General features: G+C 36.1%; 1 long non-coding RNA gene across 2 annotated transcripts; it reads right to left on the bottom strand.

Moving 5' to 3' along the window:
• Positions 1-17,447: 17,447 nt before the first annotated feature.
• Positions 17,448-22,922, bottom strand: LOC132681996 (uncharacterized). 2 transcript variants are annotated; one of them, XR_013554350.1, is made up of 4 exons: positions 22,780-22,922; positions 22,460-22,527; positions 19,552-19,688; positions 17,448-19,190 (listed from the first exon to the last, which is right to left on the bottom strand). It is a non-coding gene; the product is annotated as an uncharacterized LOC132681996 (long non-coding RNA). The 2 variants fall into 2 exon arrangements; XR_009611380.2 differs by lacking the exon at positions 19,552-19,688.
• Between the last annotated feature and the right edge of the window lie 840 nt (positions 22,923-23,762).

The following is a 23,762-nucleotide window of genomic DNA, read 5'->3' as shown; positions in this document are numbered from 1 at the left end:
CACAGTTATTAATTTTCAATGGTTGCTCATTATTCAGAACTGATTAATCAAAATCTTTGATTTACAAAATATTTTAATCAATTGCCTAGGTATGATTGGCTTATATGTCTTGTTTATGTACTAGTATATTTTAAATGTGTAATTAACAATCTTAAACATCATCCAAAATAACATCTAGTACTTTGAAAATAAACGATATCTAACCAAATGGTTTTTTGCTCTCATACCAATTCCTCCCTCCACTATTCATTCTAAATCTTCAGCTCCATATATGTCTAAAAAATGTATCTTGAGTTTTCTTTCACTACAAAAGGATATCACTTCAAAAAATTTTTTCACTTGGTGTTATATTGGTAAAATTCATCCATAGTCTTAGATTTAGCTTTAATTGTTGTGTAATATACCATTTTCTGGTTATACAATGATAATTTATTTCTTAAATGTCAGGTCCATTAATGGGCACTTGAGTTGTTTCCAAGTTTTTGTTGTTGTGAACTTTAGTGGTATCATACTTCTGAGCCTGTCTTTGATATGCAGGCACAAAAGAATCTTTTGTGGACATAGCTAGATAGGGTTTTCTGTGTTGCAGGATGTAAGAACAATCAACCTATGAAAATAATGCTGTTTATTTTATAAATCAAACTGTTTTGGTGGTAAATCAATGAACTCTCCAACAAATAACATATAAGGGATTCTGTGGATCCTCTTGTCCCTAACACCTGGTAATGCCAGATTAAATTTTGCCAGTGTAATAGAAATATGACAGAATGTCATAAAGTTGTTTTTGTATATTTTGCTGATCATAGATGAGGTTGTCTTTTTTTTTTAGACCTTAAGTAATATACACATTTGTGTCTTTTGTCCATTTTTTCTATTTTGTGTCTGTGTTCTTTTCATTGATTAGCTGATGTTTTTATGTAGTTTTGATAGAAAACAATTATAACTATATTTTTTCAGTGTATAGGATCCTTTTTCACCTTCTTTTAATGTGTATTTTAATAAACAAGAGTTCTTAATTTTAATAGAGTCAAATTTGTTAAGCTTTTTTTGTATCTTATTCAATAAGTGTTTTTCTACACAATATTCAAAAGATAATTAATTAAAAAATTTACTGACAAATTTAAAGTTTTATATTTTGACATTTCATCTTGAACCTACCTGGTGCCTTATTTGTCTGAGGCAGGGATCCAATTTCATCTTTTCCACTTGAATAACCTGTTTCTTCTTTTAACTTCCCAAAAAGCCCTTGCAGATGTGATGAAGAATTTTCAAGTACTTATGGACATTGTAGCACTTCAAAATCCTTTGAATAGAAAACAATAGTGTTCCCATATCTTAAGGTAGATAATATCTCAGATATGAAAAATGATACTCAAGAAAGACAAAGGCAGAATTAGAAAAGTATTTTAACAAGGATCAGAGTTGTGAATTATAATTTTTTATGAAATAAACTTAATGATCTATATAGTTACTATGATCTATTCAAGACAGTGTTTTCATTTGGTTAAAACATCATGGGAGTTCACCACAAGGACCTATAACCCTGAATACTTACCTAACTTTCAGTTTATAAAATACTCACTACTAAAAGCTTTATGTTACAGATATTGAAGAAAGCAATTTGTGCTAAAAATATCTACCCTGAACGTAATTAGTGTTCCTTAATCGTCTGGAGAAAACCCTATTGAAGAGATATAGAACATATCATACGTATTCATTTTGTCAGATAATGAGAAAAAAATTGCTTTCTTTGGCAATGTCATACCTGAATAGAAAAAAAAGAACAATTTTTTTAACTCACATAAATATAAATGCTAGAGATACAGCTTTAAGAAAGTCTTTGATTAGCAAATAAAATAGTAAAAAAAGTTGGTTGCTTCTTGTTTGTTATTAATTTAGCTCAAAATATTATTTCTTGTGTTTTATTTTTTTTTTCAATACATGAAATCTATTGTCAAATTGGTTTCCATACAACACCCAGTGCTCATCCCAAAAGGTGCCCTCCTCAATACCCATCACCCACCCTCCCCTCCCACCACCCCCCATCAACCCTCAGTTTGTTTTCAGTTTTTAACAGTCTCTTATGCTTTGGCTCTCTCCCACTCTAACCTCTTTTTTTCCCTTCCCCTCCCCCATGGGTTTCTGTTAAGTTTCTCAGAATCCACATAAGAGTGAACACATATGGTATCTGTCTTTCTCTGTATGGCTTATTTCACTTAACATCACACTCTCCAGTTCCATCCACGTTGCTACAAAAGGCCATATTTCATTCTTTCTCATTGCCACGTAGTACTCTATTATGTATATAAACCACAATTTCTTTATCCATTCATCAGTTGATGGACATTTAGGCTCTTTCCATAATTTGGATATTGTTGAGAGTGCTGCTATAAACATTGGGATACAAGTGCCCCTATGCCTCAGCACTCCTGTATCCCTTGGGTAAATTCCTAGCAGTGCTATTGCTGGGTCATGGGGTAGGTCTATTTTTAATTTTTTGAGGAACCTCCACACTGTTTTCCAGAGTGGCTGCACCAATTTGCATTCCCACCAACAGTGCAAGAGGGTTCCTGTTTCTCCACATCCTCTCCAGCATCTATAGTCTCCTGATTTGTTCATTTTGGCCACTCTGACTGGCGTGAGGTGATATCTGAGTGTGGTTTTGATTTGTATTTCCCTGATAAGGAGCGACGTTGAGCATCTTTTCATGTGCCTGTTGGCCATCCGGATGTCTTCTTTAGAGAAGTGTCTGTTCGTGTTTTCTGCCCATTTCTTCACTGGGTTATTTGTTTTTCGGGTGTGGAGTTTGGTGAGCTCTTTATAGATTTTGGATACTAGCCCTTTGTCTGATATGTCATTTGCAAATATCTTTTCCCATTCCGTCGATTGCCTTTTAGTTTTGTTGGTTGTTTCCTTTGCTGTGCAGAAGCTTTTTATCTTCATAAGGTCCCAGTAGTTCATTTTTGCTTTTAATTCCCTTGCCTTTGGGGATGTGTATTTCTTGTGTTTAAACAACAAACAAGATGTTCATTTTCTATAAAATTTACAACTTGAAATCACAGGATATAATGTATTTTTTACTAACAGTTTTATATATAGAAGGCACCTCATCAGATTGAAAATTAGTGTGTTATAGTATTGCATATGCTAGATCAGAGATTTTAACTTATGTACCAAAAAAGAAAAAATGCTAACAGATAAAACTTTAAATTTCTATGATACACCCTTATTCTCAAGAACCAGAAAACTCTGAGGCTGTTTATGCAAAGGACAGCCAAAGAAGCATATAATGTATATTTTATCCTGTGTTTATGTGACATAATCTATTACTTCGTAGCACAGCAATGTATCTGGTTTATCACTTTGAAATTTAGTGCTAACTGCCTTAAGAGTTCCCAGGTGCTCATGGAAGTTATTTTCTGCTTTGAAACATCAAGGTATGGAGGGATATATCTATTTCTTTCATTTCACTTTTAACTATATGAAATGAAGTGTTATAAGTCAACCTTATTATCTGGCTTTTAAGATGACTATATCCACTCTTATGTTAAGGAAGGATGAAATTGTTTGTCTATAATTAACATTATTTTCACTATCAAAGCAGAAATATTTCACTTTTCATTTCATAATTTTTGGCCAGGTGAGTAATTTATAACACCATTATTATTTGCATGATTTTTATAGCATATATTAGAGTTCAGGAAAAAGCAGGCATTCAAGTTTCAAATTTTACGTAAGACAATGCTTAATTGTGAAAAAATAAAACATAAATTGACATCATAGCTTAAGTATAAAAATTAACCTTAAAAAATGTGGACCAAGAGAACAAAAAGACAATGCAATAAACACTGTAATTTAACATGCCTGTCATAAAAATATTACCCGTTCCATGCTTAAGTCTTAACGCCCTCAATTTGTTGTTGAGGCTTCCCTGATGTTACAGTTCAGTGTATTATTTCCCCATTTGATCTGATGTTATGAACAACTTAGTTCAGTTACAAAGTCAAAATCCTTAGCTTCACCACAGATAGCTAAATAAATATTAATATCCAGGTGTAAGGCTTGGAATTGTATCATTTAATACATTCATCATCTAATTCTTATCAGGGAAGTTTGATAATGTCTGTACAAATGTATTCTCAGTCATGATTGGTGTCAGCTTTGAATTCAATTTTTTTTAACATTTTATTTATTTTTGAGACAGAGAGAGAGACAGAGCATGAACAGGGGAGGGTGAGAGAGAGAGGGAGACAGAATCTGAAACAGGCTCCAGGGTCTGAGCTATCAGCCCAGAGCCCAACGCGGGGCTCGAACTCACGGACCACAAGATCATGACCTGAGCTGAAGTCGGATGCTTAACCAACTGAGCCACCCAGGAGCCCCTAAATTCAAAAGAAGCTATACCAAGGAAATGTTTTTACATTTCCCATAGTTTTTGGTCCTAGTGAGTATCCACATTTGGTTTGAAACTACTATTTCAGATAATTCTAGAAAAAAAATATATAGACATATTTAATTTCCAAAATGTTAAACATAAGAAAGCTAAAATATACAAAGAATATATTTACCACAAACCTTTACTGATAGAATTAAATCTAATATATTCATTTTAAATAAAGTGTAATACTCCATTGTAATATACCACAATTTTTTTTTTTACATATTTCCCACTGATGCACATTGGGCTGTAAAATAAAAGCATTATACATGTCTATTTTTCCATAAGTGGAATACATGTTTTCTGTGCTTGCTATCTTCAGTGTTCTGTAAGCCCTTGTTACCGTATTCTGAAGTGTTGCAGGTAAGGGATGCAATCCATGTCCAGAGTTTTTGTCAGTTTCAGTAGGGACAAAATCATCATTCCTTTCAAGGGAGAAGGAGCCTATGTAATCAATCTGCTGGTAAATCTCACTAAGTAATAGTGTGAATCAAAGCTCAGCCACATTCTCTGCTACTGACATTTGGATATCCATCGGTGACAGCAGCTAGAAGATTCTTGGCAGGGTTAATTCCATATTTCTGAGCCAATGCATAATATCCATCCCTGCACCTATGTGCCTATGCTCATGTACCTACTGCACTAGCATTGGGATGACCAAGAAGAGACATTGGTTGTCAGCCCCGGGACAAATCTGTTTGAATTGGTCAATGTGTTGGAGCAGGATTTCTATTTTTATTTTTTTGAGCAAGATTTTTAAATAAGATAAATGTTGCCATGGCAATCCAAAGAGGTCTACCAAAAGGACCAAAACTGAGAGTTTTAGTGGTACCAACTTTCAAGATTCAAATCATTTTCATTAAGTTTAAAAGATATGTCTCAGCAAGACCTATATCATTGGATTTTACTTATTTAGCAGACCCCTGAACCATTGAAGTATTTATCTTATTGCTGCTAACAGGCATGTTTGTTACTAGGCTACCTAAAATACTTACTAGTTCCTGCTTGGCAGGTCCAATTATTTTGCGTGTTAAAAATATAGCGGATCAGTTGGTGTTTACTGAATACTAATATAATTAAAGTATCTGTAGGTGATCAGGAGAGTTAACATGAAAAATGGGCAAAAAAGTAAATGTATATTTCTGTCCTTGCCATATGAGAACTAACAAGATTTTCTTTCTTTCTTTCTTTCTTTCTTTCTTTCTTTCTTTCTCTCCCTTCCTTCCTTCCTTCCTCCCTCCCTCCCTCCCTCCCTCCCTCCCTCCCTCCCTCTTCTTTCTTTCTTTCTTTCTTTCTTTCTTTCTTTCTTTCTTTCTCTTTCTTTCTTTCTCTTTCTTCCTTCCTTCCTTCCTCCCTCCCTCCCTCCTTCCCTCCCTCTTCTCTTTCTCTCTCCCTTTTTCTTTCTTTCTTTCTTTCTTTCTTTCTTTCTTTCTTGCTTTCTTTCTTTCTTCTCTTAGCCTTCTGCCTCTTCCTAAATAAAATGCCAAAGAACTTCTAGTAATTACATCATATTGATATAAATCCATCATCATTTCCATGCCTTAATAAAAGAATGCAGACAAATCATTAGAACCACTCAAATATCCTGGCTAGACCAGTGAATCCAGGGTAAAGAATAACTGCCTCCATATCTTTAACTTTTCCTTATAACCTACAGTCCACTCCCACCCATGTTCTCATGATTCCCACTGATACTTACCCAGAACCTGCAATTTTTTGGCATACACTATTTTCTTCTATCCAGGAACTCTTTTCCCCTATTCACACAACTGAGACACGACCAAAAGTAATACACATAGAGTCAATTAGAAGTGGCAAAGGTAGGGGGCGCCTGGGTGGCTCAGTCGGTTGAGTGTCCAACTGTGGCTCAGGTCATGATCTTGCAGTTTGTGAGTTCAAGCCCCACTTTGGGCTCTGTGCTGACAGCTCAGAGCCTGGAGCTTGCTTTGGATTCTGTGTCACCCTCTCTCTCTGCCCCTCCCCAGCTTGTGCTCTCTCTCTCTCTCTCTCTCTCTCTCTCTCAAAAATAAATTCACATTAAAGAAATTTTTTTTAAGTAGCAAAGGGAAGTATTAGAGAAAACTAGCATCATTTTTTAAGTAATTGTTTTGGTTAATTGTTGCATGGGAGCGGTGTAAATTGGAGGTTCTAAGAATCTCAGGCTTATTATACACAAAACCATCATCTCAGATCTCAAGGATGTACTCATTCCCAATTATATCAGAGATTTCCAATGCTGAGAAGAGCTTCACTAATTCCTAGGATATTTTTTCAAGTTACTAGACCTTGAAAAGTCTTCAGAGGATCAATCAATGTCCAAGAAAGTAAAGTTTGTGTAGCTTGACTGGAGGTTTGGATGTCAGAAATTATCTAGAATATATGCATTTTGTACATCATCAGAACTCAATGATGAAGAGTGTTTCCTTCACTTTAAAAAAAAAAAGTATTCATACTAAAATAAGTTCTCTTAACTTTAATTTTATTGTATATATCATATAGAATGTTTCCTTGGGGCTATAAAAATGTCAGGTTTTTGTTCTCTCAAGAAGAATCTTTTTAACTTTTCATTATGAACTCCACCCACAAGGGCTCTTTGGCAGATATCAAGAAATACCCTAAATTGTAGTGTTGAGATAAAGATCAAACATTTATATTAGAAACAAAAAAGTTTTTTGTAGGATATAAATTCAAACTGAGAGATTTAAATTCTGTATACCTGATATATGTTAATAGAAGCAGGGATAGATGCCTCTGTTTTGTTAAGAATTAGAATGAAAATAGGGGCACCTGAGTGGCTCAGTTGGTTGAGCGTCTGACATCAGCTCAGATTAAGACAAGATCCCATGGTTCATGGGTTTGAGCCCCACACTGGGCTCTCTATTAGTGCAAAGCCCTTTTCAGACCCTCTGTCCCCCTCTCTCTTTGTCCCTCCCCAACCTGCACACACGTTCCCTCTCTGTCTCTCTCTCTCTCTCAAAAAAAAAAAAAAAAAAAAAAAAAACATTAAAAAAGAGAATTCAAATGAAAATATACCAGTATATTTCAACTGAATAGGCAGTGGCATGAAAATCTACAACATGCCTAAACTATTGTTAAAGAGAAAGTAATCTCCTGGGGAACCTGGGTGGTTCAGTTTGTTGAGTGTTTGACTTTGGCTCAAGTCATGATCTCATCGTCTGTGAGCCCAAGACCCGCGTCAGGCCCTGTGCTAACATCTCAGAGCCTGGAGCCTGCTTCAGATTCTGTGTCTCCCTCTCTCTCTGCACCTCCCTCACTTGTGCTTGTGTGTGTCTCTCTCTCAAAAATAAATAAACATTGAAAAAAATTATAAACAAAATAAAAAGTAATCTCAAAAGTTATAACAGAAACTTTATTCAATTGATTAAAGTAGTCCCTAAGAGTAGTTTTGTTGTATTTCGGTTGAGTTTTGTTTGCTAGTTTTGTTTTATGGTATAACAGAATAAAAATGACATTATAAGGAAAGGCAATATGTTGATTGATAGGAGGAAAAAGTGAAAAATAGACATGAGAAAAAAAGGAGGGCTTTCTTCAAAAATAAAGTATTTTCTGTTAAGCCTCTCTTCTAAGCCCTGATCCTGTAAAATACTACCACAATATAAGCGGGCCTCAAATTTTAGGATTCAACCCCAGTCCCCGGGCCTTATTTAACAGAAAGTGCTCTTTTTTACCTCTTTTATTCTCACTTCTTGGGGGTCACCCTTGACTGCACGTGAAGCAAAGAGCTCTAGAAACACTCTAACTTCCTTTACACTGTTGTCAATTCCAGGGGCCTCTCCTCTCTCTCTTGCCATTCCTGGGTGTGGTTTGCAGAGTCCATTGCGGTTTTTTGGCAAGAGTGTGAAGCTTCTGCAGTTTTCATAAAACGAGAAGAAACAAACATATAATATTGTCTGAAGAAGACAAGAAAAGAGAAGCCAGAGGGTTTTTTTAATCTTTTTTTCCCCCACTACTACACTACAGTTCAGAGAAACATTTCTTGAATATAGTAGGTACTCAATAAATATATCCAAGGGAAAAGATGCACATTCATACTTCGCACAACCCTCTAATCGCTAAAATACAGGTCACAAATGGTTGTACTCTAAGCCTGACATTGTTTTGACATCAAATATCTTGATATTCTTTTCATATCCAATAAGGTGCTAAACACTAAATACAAAGCAAACAAAAACCCATGAAAAAACTCAACACAATATTTCTATATATGAGATATATCTATACAGTTTCATGTGCTTAATACAAAGTCATTAAATCCCACTGAAAAGAATTACCTACAAAAAATTAATTCAACTCTGCTTAATCAAGACTAAATAGCTTTCTCCCAGCTCACATCCCCGATTAAGTGAAATCTCCATTCCTTTTATACCTTCTTAGATTTTTATATTTTGTAGATTAAGCCAGTTTATTGCCTCTATAAAATCCAATTATAATAGTCGTCAGTGTAATCTTTTCGAAGGATTCCTTTTGTGAGCAAATCTTAGACCACTACCATCTCTTACAAACCAGAAGGGAGGTATTTGAATACTGTGATTATTTTAAATTATCAGGTAAGGTAGCAGGAAGGTAACGTGTGTTACTATCTTTGTAACGATAAAACCCTTTCCTTAGCTAGTATGGTGTAGAACAAATGGGTTACATATAGCCAGACTGTTTTCTGTCCAACTGCATGTTTAAGAGAGGAGGCAGGGTCTGTGCCAGCAGGAGGGAAACCCCTCAGCATAGATTTCCCAACCTAAGACTTGTTGTGAAGGTCATGTATGATGTTATATAATTGTCACCTTGAAAACTTCTTTGATAGCTTGAACTTTATGACTTGCAAGCAGTGCTGGGCTGCCAAGTAGAGCACATTTTCCAGGTTTCTGAGTCCATGCTTGAGCTAAATAAAGTGTGACAAATCCCCTGAGGCCAGCCCAGGCTTTTCATGCCATGAGAACCTCTGACTCAAAAGTTACACACTCTTAAAGTAATATAAGACTGCACAGCCAACTACAGAGGTTGCCTGCAGTAGGAAAGAAACTCTCCTGAGACCATGTCTACGTGATATCTCCAGAATCCTTCAGAAGTGACCATAAAATAAAACCTCTGATGTTTTCTTCCTAAAAAAAATAGCTAATTAAATAAAATGAAGAGAGTGTGATGGTCTGGATTTTGAATTTTTTCTTTGTCCTTGCCAGCTGACTTACCTGACATTTGCAGGAAACCAATTTGAGATGAATTGATGACTATACAAAGCAAGTTTTAACCTTGAAAAACCAGCACTGAACCAGCATCTCCTCATATCCTGGGGTGCTCGAGACATGAACTCTTGACTGTAAGCCTTCTCAACTCCCAGTAAAAAAACACAAAAACAAACAACAAACACAAAAGCTTGTTGCCTTTTGAAATGGTTTTTTTAGCTACCATAATAACACCGGTGGGTTTCTTAACATTTTTTGGCCAGCTTTTAAATCTAGCTTTCTCTGACAATTTGTTATGAAAGTGAAATGAGGGTGTGGCTAGCATATCCATCCATCACCAAAAAACTTTTTTTTTCATATTTCAAATATCAAAACCCAGGAAGAATTAGCATCATTGCAACTAGCTGGTTAAGAAATGTTAATAAAAGTGGTGACTAAAAACGTACATTATTGGTTTTCTTTTAAAAGGGAGCTACAGCATTCACGCACAGTCTCAGAGGCTGGGACAATGAAATGGCTCAATGTGAAGCCAATTTTTGATACCACATTTTTCTACCCATTTTTCACATAACACATAATAATTTGGCAATTATTTTCAGAGTCAACTTCAGGTGTAGCCAGTGAAATTAACAATTATGCCGTATAACCACTGGGTTTCTAGGTAAACCTCCCACCCCCTTCCCACTTTAGGCCCATCCAAATAGGTGTTGCATCAGGAGCCCCATGTCTCTCAGACCTGCCTGAAACCTCAGGAGTTTATTCAGAGGAGAAAGTTCCATCAAAGCAGGAATGGATATGAAGATTCACCATGTGACAAATAGAGAGCCAACTGTACTTTATATATTATTTAATTACATTAGACAGGTATTAAAAAGAATATTCTGCCAGCAAATAACTTCCCAGACATTTCCAGAGGGTGGAAAATGCATTTTTTGTTGAAGTAAGTTTGAAAATGTATTGTTATTGTTGTTGATTTACCAGACACATTTACATATTAAAGGCTTTGGAAAATTTGCAGTAAGAAAAATTGTGTAATAGAGTTAAAGCAATCATTTTTCCAAATGCATTTGACAAATTCATCTATCTCATTATTGTTTTTCAAACAATACTTATGAGCATCCTATTGTTTCCTGTCCCATGAAGCGGGAGCTGGGAAAATCAAGAAAAGAATATTCCTGACTTCTGCCTGACTTTTGGAATCACTCCATCCCCAGGACTTATTACAAAGTGACCAAACAATACTAAAGAACACTTACAAGCTAATATTTTCTCAAATTTAAAAGGAAATAATCCAATTCCAATTTTATTTTTATTTTTTTTCTTTATCCAATGTGGGGCTTGAATTCATAACCTGTATCAAGAGTCACATGTTCTACTGACTGAGCCAGCCAGGGGCCCCACTTCCAATTTACTTCAGAGATACAAGGAAATGAAGAGTGTCACTTCCCACTGTTCCAAAAGAAAACACTGGACAATCTTCAAACTAATGGTTTTCTGAAGCTCATCAAAGAACTGAGGTCGCAGAACAAACTAACCTGAAATCTGGAGAGGGTGCCATGAGGTAGAAAGAAACTTAAGCAATTCCTTATGCAGGTCAGATGCCACTGGCCATCATATAAGTAGGAAAGAAGATTCAGTAAGAATTTATTTATTTATTTATTTATTTATTTATTTATTTATTTTAGAGAGAGAGAGAGAGAGAGAGAGAGTAGGAGCAGGGGAGAGGGGCAGAGAGAGAGAGAGAGAGAGAGAGAGAGAGAATCTTAAGCAGGGTCCACATTCAGCATGGAGCCTGAGGCGGGCTTCATCTCACGACCCTAGGATCATGACCTGAGTTACAATCAAGAGTCGGACATTCAGCCAGCTGAGCCAACCAGGTGCTTCCAGTGAAGAATTTTTAATAAATTGCTAAACCTCTAACTGTGGGCTCTCAAGACAGTGTAAGGCACCTGAGGACCACGGGCATAGGTAGGATTCCCAGCCACATTCAGGCTTCCTCTCTCAGGAGCTCCACTAATTGATCAATGAGAATATCAGGATGAATCCTGAGAAAGCTTTCTTCATGGTGTTGGCTGGATGAGGGGACACATACCCACTACAGATACTCTGTCCAGATCCAATCCTTATGCACTAAAGAAAAAAAAAGAAGAAAAAGAAAACACCTTAGGAAGGAAAACAAAAACAGTAGCCTGTGGGCTCTGGTAGAAATCTTCAGTGGCTAGAGGAAAGGAGAGAAACCCTGTCCATACCCATTTGTCTTATATCACCTGAGGCACAAAAGCCTTAATCTACAGGAAGGAAAGAAACGAAAACTGAAGGCCTGGCAGACACTTAACTGCTGAAAGAGGGGGATATGAATAAAAAACTCTCTATCCTTGGGGGAAGAGTAGTGGTATATGTTGGGTCCAAGCCTACAGTAGAAGAGAAGTAATGACAGTTGTGCAGGCTTTACCTGGAGACCCAGGTTCAAGTTCCAGTCTAATGGGTTCAATAAACTGCCCAATATTAAGGCTCACTCAAACAAGAGAGTGCATTCCTCACTCCCATCACCCTTCCACGCTAACAATTATTAGGAAATAATGGCAGTGGAATATGGCTGAAAGTGCTGCAAGGCATAGAATCTCTCTAAGAAGCAAAAAGACTTAAAATCAAGTTCAGTGCAAGCAGAGAGAAAAACATGTGACACATAAATCAATATCATAAACATAAGATAATACTGGAATAATTTGAAGCTTCTGGTGCAGTGATGTTAAGTATAACAATATGCTTCAAACCCCACTCCTGATCCTATTAGCCACAATACTCCCAAATTAAAAGTTTACAGGAAGGAAAGGCATATTCAGCTCCAAACATAAACATGAGATACATCAGTATAAATGGTCCTATACACCATGTCTGGCATGCAAAAAAAAAAAAAATATGTTGCATATAAAAAGGCAAGAAAAAACACAGTCTAAAGAAATAAATCAACCATCAGATCAAGACTCATATAGGACAAAAATCTTGGAACTTTCAGGTAAGGAAGTTAAAATGCCACAATTAACAGTTAAAGATTTTGATTAAAAAATGTAAAGATATGCAAGAACAGGCAAAGAATTTCAGCAGAGATAGAAACTTTAAGAAAAAGTCAATTGGAAATACTAGAAATCAAGAACATTAGGTGGAGGTAACGAATGTCTTTGAAGTGCTCATCTGCAGACTAAACACAACCAAGAAAATAACCAGTAAGAATGAAAATAGTTCAGTAGATATTATCCAAACTGAAGACTATAGAGAAGTTAGTGGAATGGGGTGGGGGGAGAAAACACAACAGAGCATTCATTAACAATACCATATGATCTAAAGAATACATCATCAGAATTCCAGAAGGAGGAAAAAACAAAAAAAAACAAAACAGAAAAATTATCTTAAGAAATAATGGCTGATAATTTCCAAAGTTAGTAATAGTGTTAAACTTCAGATCCAAGAAGCTCGGGTAAAGTCAAACAGGATAAATACAAAGTGCACACACAAGTATATATCTTCAAACTGTTGAAAACAAAGACAAAGAGGAAATCTTGAAGACAGCCAGAGAAAAGCATATTTACAGGTTCTGGGGATTAGGAAAGGGACATCTTTGAAGGATATCATTTTGCATAACACAGTACTCCTCTCTCCAGGAGGTGGATCTTAATTAAATCCACCCCTCCTTTAAGGGTGGGCTCAATTCAGTGATCAATTCATGCTAATAGTGTGGAAATGGAAAAAAGAATAATTATGCAGTGGAGAAATCATGCAGAAACCATCGTAATCAAGTGATCAAGTTTAACACCAACAGTAATCAGTTATGTTGATATCATGTACCCTCTGATGTTATGCAATGAGAAGGTAGCTTCACCTCTGTGGTGGTCTTTTTATTTATTTCTTTTAAAAAATTTTTAATGTTTATTTTTGAAAGAGAGAGAGAGTGTGAGTGGGGGAAGGGCAGAGAGAGAGAGAGAGAGAGAGAAAGAGAAAGAGAGAGAGAGAATCCAAAGCAAGCTCCAGGCCCTGAGCTGTCAGCCCAGAGCCCAACACGGGGCTCAAACCCACGAACCATGAGATCATGACCTGAGTCGAAGTTGGATGCTTAACCAACAGAGTCACCTAAGTGCCCCGGTGGTATTCTTTTTAAAAATCTATAACCCCAATCTAATAATGAGAAAATCCAAATGGAGGGCCAGTCTATAAAATGCCTCATGAGTACTTTACAAAAATGTCCATGACATTAAAAACAGAGAAAGATTTAAGAAATTGTCCTAATTTGCAGAGATTAAGGAAACTTCATGAACACAGGCCATGCAGTAAACTAGATTGGATTCCTTGGAATATAGGAATGACATTACTGGAAAAACTGATGAACATTATACAAAGTCTGTAGTTTAGTTCACAGCATTGCACCAGTGTTAATTTCTTAGTTTTGATGAAATGTTTTTTTAAGATGTGAACTTTAGGGGAAGCTGAGTAAAGGTGTCTAATAGCTCTCAGTACTATCCTTGCGAGTCTACTGAAAATCTAAAGTTACTTCAGGATGAAAAATTTAAAAGAAGAGAGGTAATCACTTACTCCCCTTCCTGCCATATCTAATGGAACTTTATAAAAAGTCACTTGCATTTCTATTTCTCTCATATCTTGTTTAGGATTACAGCCTAAGGAATGATGACAGCTATGGGTGCCTTTCTTCCTTTGAGACTTTTATATTTTACAAATGTATCAACGTGCTGAATCAGAAAAAAAACCCACAAGAGTTCATAAGCTCAATTAATTATGAGTAGGATCTTTTTTCTCATACCTTATTCATCTTCATTGCAGTACATAAGCCCAACATGATGTACCCCTACCAAGAACATGTTTCTTTTCCACTCAAATGGATTTTTACAATTTGACATTTCTCTTTCCTCTCTAGTCTTCTCTTCTTGTCATATTTTTAATATTGCATGCTTTTTTCCAGCCTCTATACCAGTGCTATTTAAAGAAGATTTTCAGTGAAGTAGTAGTTTGACTGCTCCTGAACTGTAGTGTATACTACTAGAAGAACCAAAGGTGTTTTTTCAAACCTTGCTGTACTTTAAATCTTAAGACTTGTCATAAAAAGACAAAACTTGGTGACATCGGTTTAAAATCTATGCTTGGACTTTATTGTCACATCATTTCTCGTATTCTGTTTTTGGAAAATGCCTTCCAGATTGATGAATTCAAGGGAAGTATTACAATAATCATATTAAAAATATAAATATTTGAAATAGGCAATATGCACACAGACAAAGCCAACATCACCTCAACTTTCCATGACATCAAAGGACTGCAAACTAGAATTTAAGTTAAATTGACTCTAAAGCCCAAAGATTTCAAGTCTGAAAATTAAAATTAGATCTATTAGTTTAATTGATATGTATTAAAGATCATAAGGTCCCATATAGATTCTCATATGGAACAAAGTGTGGCTAATTGACCACACTTAGCATCATCTGAGAGTTTATTAGAAATGGATACACATTTGCCACAACATGGACAGACATATATATATATATATATATATATATATATATATATATGACCTAAAAAGTAAAACAAAGAAACAGAAACAGACTCATAAATACGGAGAAAAAACTGATGGTTGCCTGAGGGGAAGGGACGTGGCGGGGAGGGGGCTGGGTGAAATAGGTAAAGGGGATTAAGAGATACAAACTTCCAGGGGCACCTGAGTGGCTCAGTCAGTTAAACGTTGGACTTTGGCTCAGGTGATGATCTCACCATTCCCGGGTTCAAGCCCCACATCAGACTCTGTGCTGACAGCTCAGAGCCTGTAGCCTGTTTCAGATTCTGTGTCTCTCTCTCTCTCTCTCTCTCTGCTCCTCCCACACTCCTGCTTCTATGAGCCTATTTTAAATTCTTCAAATAGGTAAAACAATGCAATATTTGTCCTTTTGTGACTGGCTTATCTCACCTAACACGATGTTTTCCACGGCCATCTATGTTGTTGCAAATGGTAGCATTTCCTTCTTTTTAAATGCCAAATAATATTCCATTGTATGTATATATTACATTTTCTTTATTCATCTGTCAATGAACATTAAGTCTGCTCCCATATAATATCTTGAAATGCCATTTCTCTAAATTGTTTTTTAGATTTAAAAAATCACCCTATCCAGACTAGCCTCAGTTTACAAAATGGTGGCTTTGGGGAAAGGTTATAAGTTGATTATTTAGAATTTAGGATCCATTTACTTTACATGCAAGGTTTGTGTTTAACTTAGAATTTAAGACTGTATATTTTTAGTGAAAAAGTTATCAACATTTTAACATTATAATTAAATGAGGCAGAATGAAGCAGAATGACAATTTATATGGGTAATAAAAGTATTAAAGCAGAAATAAGGAAGGATTTTGCTACAACTTTTAGAAACGTTAAAGGAATGCAGAAGTTGGTAACACTCAATGATTATTCTTCCTAATATTAAGGTAAGGGTAATATCTTTTTTTTTTTTTAATTTTCCTGGAACTATATTTACACTAATTAGCCATGATAATTAGAATTCTCTCTTTCTCTCTCTATGTGTGTGTACGTGTGTTTATGTGTGTTTACTCTCAAAATTAAGAGGAAAAATAAAAGGCTGACCTTCCTGAGGTAATGGTGCTAACAGCCGTTATTGACCAAGCAAGTTAGGTTGGGGGGCACCTGGGTGGTTCAGTCGGTTGAGCGTCCAACTTCAGCTGAGGTCATGATCTCACAGTTCATGAGTTTGAACCCCACATTGGGCTCTGTGCTAACAAGCTCAGAACCTGGAGCCTGCTTTGGATTCTATGTTTCCCTCCCTCTGCCTCTCCCCTCCTCACATGGTCTCTCTGTGTCTCTCAAAAAAATGAATAAATGTTAAAAAAATTTTAAAAAAAGTTAGGAGGAAGAATATATGAAACTATGTGAAAAAGAAACTGCTTTGTGATGAATTTACCTTTTCTGGGAGAGGTAAAAGGCAGAGAGATAGGGAAAAGGAGAAAGAGATTACAATACAGTAAGACTCCCATTGTGGCTTGGGGAGAAGGAAACGAGGGCAGTCCATATTAGAATCTTAGAGGAAGGTCTGTGAAGCTTGAATACACACTTTAAATATTTTGTATTTAAAATTTTTAAATGTAAAGAGATAGTTTTCTGTCACAGAACTCCCAATATCAATGCCCAACACATGCTTCATGGGTAGCAGTAACACTATTCTTAGTGTCACAAATAACCCTTAAATCTTATATCAGCATCAGCGGCAGAGGCAGAGGGTCCTTGAGATATATCTTATTTATTCAAGAAAGGCATGGATTCTAAAAGGTTGAGATAGACTTCTTTAGATAATAAGGGAAGAGTAAGCTTTGAAACCAAATTTCAATTTCAGCTACCAGGAAAAGCTGTCAGCCTAAGTCAGGGAGCTGTCTGGAATGTGTCCGGGGGAAAAGGCCTATCCACCTGGCTCTCCATATGTATCACCCGTCCCAGAGCTACAGGACTTAGCAGAAATTGAACTGGGGGAAATCGAACTGGAAGAAAGGATGAGCCAGACTTGGCTGAAAACGGTGTCTGAAGTGGGCAGCACAGTGAGCTCCGGACTTCTACAGAAAGAGGTACTGAGAACAGTGTCAGAGAGGACTCCAAAATACTGAACCCTGTGAAAACTGGGTGAGGAGCCAGCCAAATACTTCAGATTAGGGCAGTGGGGGATCGGGATACAGAATTTCTGACATTTTGCCCAAGTCTTCACTGCTCACAGGCAGCTCCTCTTGGCCTTGCTGGGGTGCTTATCTCTAGTGTATTTTCGGGAAATTGAACATCCTCAAGAATTTGGAGGACGTAGTATAGGAATCATACAAGGCTTCCAGGGTCAGTAAAATGCTGCTGCATTGTTCATGAATGTTCTATTTGAAGTAACTTTATTGAAATGATTTCCTTTTTCACTGTTTCAACCATAACACGCATATGGAAAATTAATGAAATGCTCTCTTTTCCTAGATAAAAACTGCATTATTATTGTAAAACACGAGCCTTTAACAGTGCTGTGGAAAAAGAGCTGGACCAAGAGCCAGGAACCCGGCTCTGCCATTGTGCTCCTGGGCATTTCACTCACACTGTCTTAGATTCGGTTCTCTCAGCTGTAAAATGAGCAGGTTGGGCCAGATCATCTCTGAGGCCTATTCCACATGCATAATTGTACAGATCCATCATTATTATCACTACTTAATGTGAGCAGCTATCTTGTCAGCGTGTACATATTCCAATTCAAAGCTGTTGGCTTAATATAATAAGACTTTTTAAAACATCGATTTAATTTCCATGGGAAGAAAACTGAAGTAATTGATTAAACAAATTTTAAAATAATATAATTTAGCTTGCTGATCCTTTTCTTAGAATGGAAAAAATAGTTTGATTTCCTATAAAATCTATTCAAGTTGCACCTTCTTCCAATATTTTGTTACAGATTTTCCCTCTGCCAACAGCAGTCACCCATTTTAATTGAATGGAGGAAAACAGTTCTGATTGTCTATGTCATTCTATTGGATTTTATATCATTGAATTTCAAGCCGGTTTCACTGGGACCTGCCAAGAGTGGCTTATGCCAACCTCTGAGTCTCCTTGTTACACTTCTATCCTGGGTAGCATTGTTTGCCTTTTTGTCTGCTCTCTGATTAAACTGACATCATTTTGCCTTTTGTGACTCTGGTGTCATTTTCTGTTGACAGTGTCTAGTAATGGTAACAGACTTGTGTCCTTGTGGAATGGGTAGAAGTCATTGATTGGTTAGGTGTATTAATGCAGGCCTGTTAAATGACATGCAGACTTGTCTTTGTGCTAAGTGGCAGCTGAATGGGTGCCAGTGAGAGAGGTTATTAAGCACAGATAAGAAGCAGCACCTCTATTCACTGGCAATGTCACTTTCTCCCACTTGAGGAGAGACATTTGTTCAAGACATTTTTTTTCTCCTCTCACTGACGATATTTAAGGCAGAAAGTTGCTAAGGTGCTGCTGACTGCAGAATAGATTGTTTTGAGAAGGTGAACTCTAGAGAAAGATCCGTTTAAAACGGTTATTCTTGAAAACTATATTGCATTGAATGGAAATGTTTAAATAAGAACAATTACATTGTTAACACTATCAGAAAACAAACAAACAAGCAAACAAACAAAAAGCATAGAGGCCCAGTGACAAGATGTGCCATCGATCATTGCTGTATATCATTTGGAAATGAAAATAATTTTAAAACGATTTTATCTTCTGGGGTCTTCAAAGAAATAAGAAGATAGCAAAATCTAGTCAAGCCTGTGAAATTTTTCTAAGTAATTAAATTAGAAATAAAGTGATGATGGGGCGCCTGGGTGGCTCAGTCAGTTGAGCGTCCGACTTCGGCTTCAGCTCGGGTCCTGGTCTCGCGTTCTGAGTTCTAGCCCCACGACGGGCTCTGTGCTGACAGCTCGGAGCCTGGAGTCTGCTTCCAATTCTGCGTCTCCCTCTCTTTCTGCCCCTCCCCTGCTCATGCTCTGTCTCTTTGTCTCTCTCTCTGTCAAAAATAAATTGAAAAAAAAAAAAAAAAGAAAGAAAGTGATGAAAACTATCTTTATTTTTGTTTTATTGTTTAAATATCCAGGCATAGATTGCATATGGTCTAAGTTAACTAGGGATGTGATAGTATAGCATTAGGCTGTAAATTACAAACTTGTGAAAGTCTTTCTATTCACAAGAAAACGTCTTGACCGGTCTTTCTTTGTAAATTGAGAAAGGCTGACATTTTCTGTGCAGCTTTAACTGATATTTGCCAGGCTTGTTATTTGTGGGTTTTTGCTGTACTTTGAAATATTCCACAAATCCTAACTTAGAATCAATCACACCCTTCAGTAGTTTAGCCTGTTGCAATGATTTACCGCTTCTGCTGTCTTCCTTCAGTCTCCAGCTTCACGTATATATACACCCTTTTCTGTCTTCGCACAAAGCAGTTGTAAATGTTTGTTTATAAAATGTATCAAATTTAATTGGTAAGTTCAAGTCACTCTCTTAGGCACTAGAGGCAGAGACAAATGCACAATATACATCAATCCTCTATTTCCATTATGTAACCTCTTTGAACTTCCATTCTATCTTCTATAAAATGAGGATTACAATAAATCAGAGAGTTGCTCTATGAATTAGCTGAAAAAGTGGATAGAAACATCTAGTTCACTGCCAGCCACAGAGTTGATTATTAATAAATGTAAAAATATCTTTATCTCCAAATCATTATGAATGTGTGAAATCACAGCATCTTGGTTCTACTCTATTTCACCCTGAATCAGATTTGCCCAGTAACTATTCCTTACTGATAATAAATGAAAGCTCAAGATAGGAGAGAAGATCTCTGATATGTTTATCTTTTTGTTCTACAAAAGGCGGAAGTCTAACATAAGAACACACATAAAAATATATGCCTCTTATTTACTCGGCGACTGATATTTCAAATGCACTGCTTTGTTTCATGTCTCATCTCAAACCTTTGAAGTATTATCTTTATTTTAAAAATAAAGAATCTTAGCTGTGAGATGTTAAGTAAATTCTGTAAGATATCCTGCTTGGGAACAAACCTGAGCCTCACGTCTCCTAATTTCAAGCTTTTTATTACTTAAAAAGTCCTTTTGAACTATGCTCCAGCATCAACCTCTAAAGACATTACAGCTGTTTGATACTGAGCTATCAGACAGTATTAATAATTTCAAGGAAACTAGCAGAAAGGAGGCCCCAAGAAAACAATGAGAACTGAAGACACAGACATTAGTCATGGCTCCCAGGTCTTTCCTTTCTGCGTCTGACATTCTTTCTCTGGGCCAAGTAATAGAAATTATTTCTAAGTGAGATTTTTGTCACCTCATACAGCAACAAGTGTTTACATTACCAATGTTTCCATTGTATAACCCAGATAGTTGTATAACTTATGTGACATCAGAGAGCCACAACTCATAAATCCATAGATTTTAGGATGGGTTACTGTAAACAATCCTAAACCAAGGACTAAGGGCTCCCCTCCTGGCAAATAGAATTAGTCTATTTATAAGAAGGTACAATTACCAGCGTGCTTACACAGATACTAGACAGGATGACTTATCTTTCTTCCCCCCCCAAGTGTGTCACCAGATGTGTATGTTTACTTGCTCTCCAACCCAGTTTATATTATTGAGAATATTAATTCCCTTTCAGAGAAATGATACAAAATATGTGTGTGTGCGTAAAATAGCTTTTTAAATATATTTCTTACAGAATCATAGGATTGTAAGTTTGAAAAAAAAAAACATTAGCTGATCTGCCCTTTCATCTTATTGTTTTGAGAAAATTAGAATAGTTATTCTTTGGATCAATTTTTTCAGCACTAAATTCACTTTGCTTTGTATTGCATCCAGGTTGTTCATTTATTCATGCAACAAATATTATTCTGGGCCTAATATACAGCAAATCAGACAAACATCCCTGCTCTGGAGATATTTATATTCTACTGAGGAAAACAGACAAAAACTCAAGTAAGGTAACATCTATCTATACATAATATAGCATGTTAGATACTAAGTAATAAGAAGAATACAAATTAAGCAAGAAAAGTAGAGAGTAAGTTGGCAAGGGCCAGGATGGGGAGATAAAATCTAGATACATTGGTCAGGAGAGGTCTCTGTGAGAAGATGGTGTGGTGTCGAGAATGGAAGGAATGAGGAAGTGAAATGTGTGTCTTACTGGGGAAGAGAATCCCAGGCAGGGATCAGCATGTACAAAGGTTCTGAGACAGGAGAACCTCTGTTCTGGAGGAATGGCAGTCTAGTGTGCCTGGAACAGATTCAGGTGATAGATCATAAGGTCAGACAAATAATGGGGTGCTATGTCATGCAGGATGAGCACTGAATATGTATCTGTATTCTTCATTTAACTGAAGTTTCTAGAAGTCAGTGTCTTTTTAGCATGCTAAATCTATTCACCCAACGGTCTTGAATCTATATGCCTAACATAATGTCTTCCTTATAAATCTCAGATCCAAGTTTATTGGTTGAAAGAACAATGTTTTAAAATCTAATTTTTTTGACCTATTGAAATGAGATTCCATTAGTTCATGCCGAAATTTTAAGACATAATAATTATTTGAATAAATACATAATTATATCACTTTCAAAATTGTTAACTGCCTTGGGAACTACTTTATGATTTTCTGCATATTCTCTTGAGCATAAAATTTCAAAAACTTCTTGGTCATAGAGGCTCACATACATGTCCAAATTACAGAAGCTACTAATTATTTATTAGCCACTACTCTATATGCAACTATCTTCCCAGTTCTATTCTCATTTCCCAAGATCTCAGATTAAATGCATGTTTGGGAGTAAAAACTAGTTCTCCCCAATTCAGTTGGGATTCAGCATTTTTAGGTTTGATTAACCATAAATCATAATGCTTCTCAGAAATTGATATTAATATATACATCTCTTTATACTATCTTAGATTCTGTAGTATTTTCCAGAATATGCGGTATTGTTTCTTGTACTTTTAAAACTTACTCTGATAAATATAAATGAACACACGTCTCTTTTCTAGCTCTCAACTATATTGTGCTTCCTAACGACATAGTTTACCATTATCTGTAATAATAAATCAGGCTTAAAGAATTCTGGCTAAAACATTGCCAGAAACAACAGAATGCAGAGAATGGCAAGATGCCATAGTGGGCCATATGACTTACAGTAAGTTGTCTGAAGAGCAGTTTTTAAATATTCTTACAATCTCCTTATGCACTTTCTCCTTTGATGCAGAGGAATGAATACTTACTCTGAAAAAATAACCTTTGTTGAATGTTTCTTCTCACACATTCTGACATCTGCCATACAGCTATGGTGCTGAAATAGGATTTCACATCAAGTATTTATATAATAATATATAACAGTAGAAAACATTATTAGAGACCATTTACGAAGACCCAAATTGCGTAACATTTTCGTTTAAAGAAAGCTTAGCAATTCTATGTAGATAATATTAGTTATCTTATCTCTGTAATAAAAATGTACTAAAAATTAAATTTTACATCCTGTAATAGAACTATTAACACACACACAAAAAAAATTGCACACCAAAAATACATGAAATTGAACCTGAGTTGTTTCACTTGGTGCGTGTTACTCTACTTCATACATTTCTCCCAGTCTGGCACATTTGAGAAATGCCTAGAAAATGTCAAATTAAGAAAAAGCCAATGCGGCATCTTCATGTTATTCCGATCCCTGCAATTCTCATGTCTGGGTGACATAAATGGAATGGCAGCTGTTTCTTCAGTGCATTTGATATATACTCTCAGAGTCATTTCCTGATGGATATTTTGGTTGTTACATTTCCAGTTGTTGCAGCAGCGATGATGACTCTGACACTCTTCTTTCGAGGTAATTAAACTTTCAGCCCATCTGTGCAGTAACTTTCATAATATTTTCAAAGGGCACAGAATGCTTTTAATATTTGTACCACTTCACTGTTACTTGCTCAGGGACCTATTATCTAGCTGAACATTGTTGAAACAAGTTTTTCAAAACCTGGCTAGTGAAAGGGGACATGAAAATGTCACATGAGCAGGAAAGTAATGCAACTGATCCTGAATTTTAAAATAACCCGAAGGGTACCTTGTTTACCAAAACCGCAGTTCGCAGTTAGGCATTTTATCTTTGACTCTCTATGATGTCGAATCGTCAAGTGAAACGACGAGTTCTGAGTATGATCTTTCTTGTTCTGGAGATACTGTCTGCTTTGAGAAGTTTTTAGCTTTTATGTACTACAGGAAGAGAAGTTAAATTACTGTTAAAATAGTGAAGAAATGATGAGGTAAGTAGACACAGAAAGACGATATGTTTATAAGACCGGAGTGTTTCAAAATCATATACAGCATAAAAAAATAATGATTATTGTCTCTAGAAAGTAAACTTTAATGCATCAGTGTCTAATAACAACTTAGATGTAAACAAGGTCTAATAGAGAAGAGGAACTTTTATATTTTGAAATGTGCTCTTAATTGAGTCACTTTTTTCTTGTTATCAGTATTTATTGTAGGAAGTTTAAAGATAAAGGTATGAAGGGGCACCTGAGGGTC

The sequence above is a fragment of the Panthera onca genome, chromosome A1, assembly GCF_046562875.1.
Source record: "Panthera onca isolate mPanOnc1 chromosome A1, mPanOnc1 haplotype 2, whole genome shotgun sequence".
NCBI classification, from domain to species: domain Eukaryota; kingdom Metazoa; phylum Chordata; class Mammalia; order Carnivora; family Felidae; genus Panthera; species Panthera onca.
This window is presented reverse-complemented; position numbering and strand designations above follow the sequence as displayed.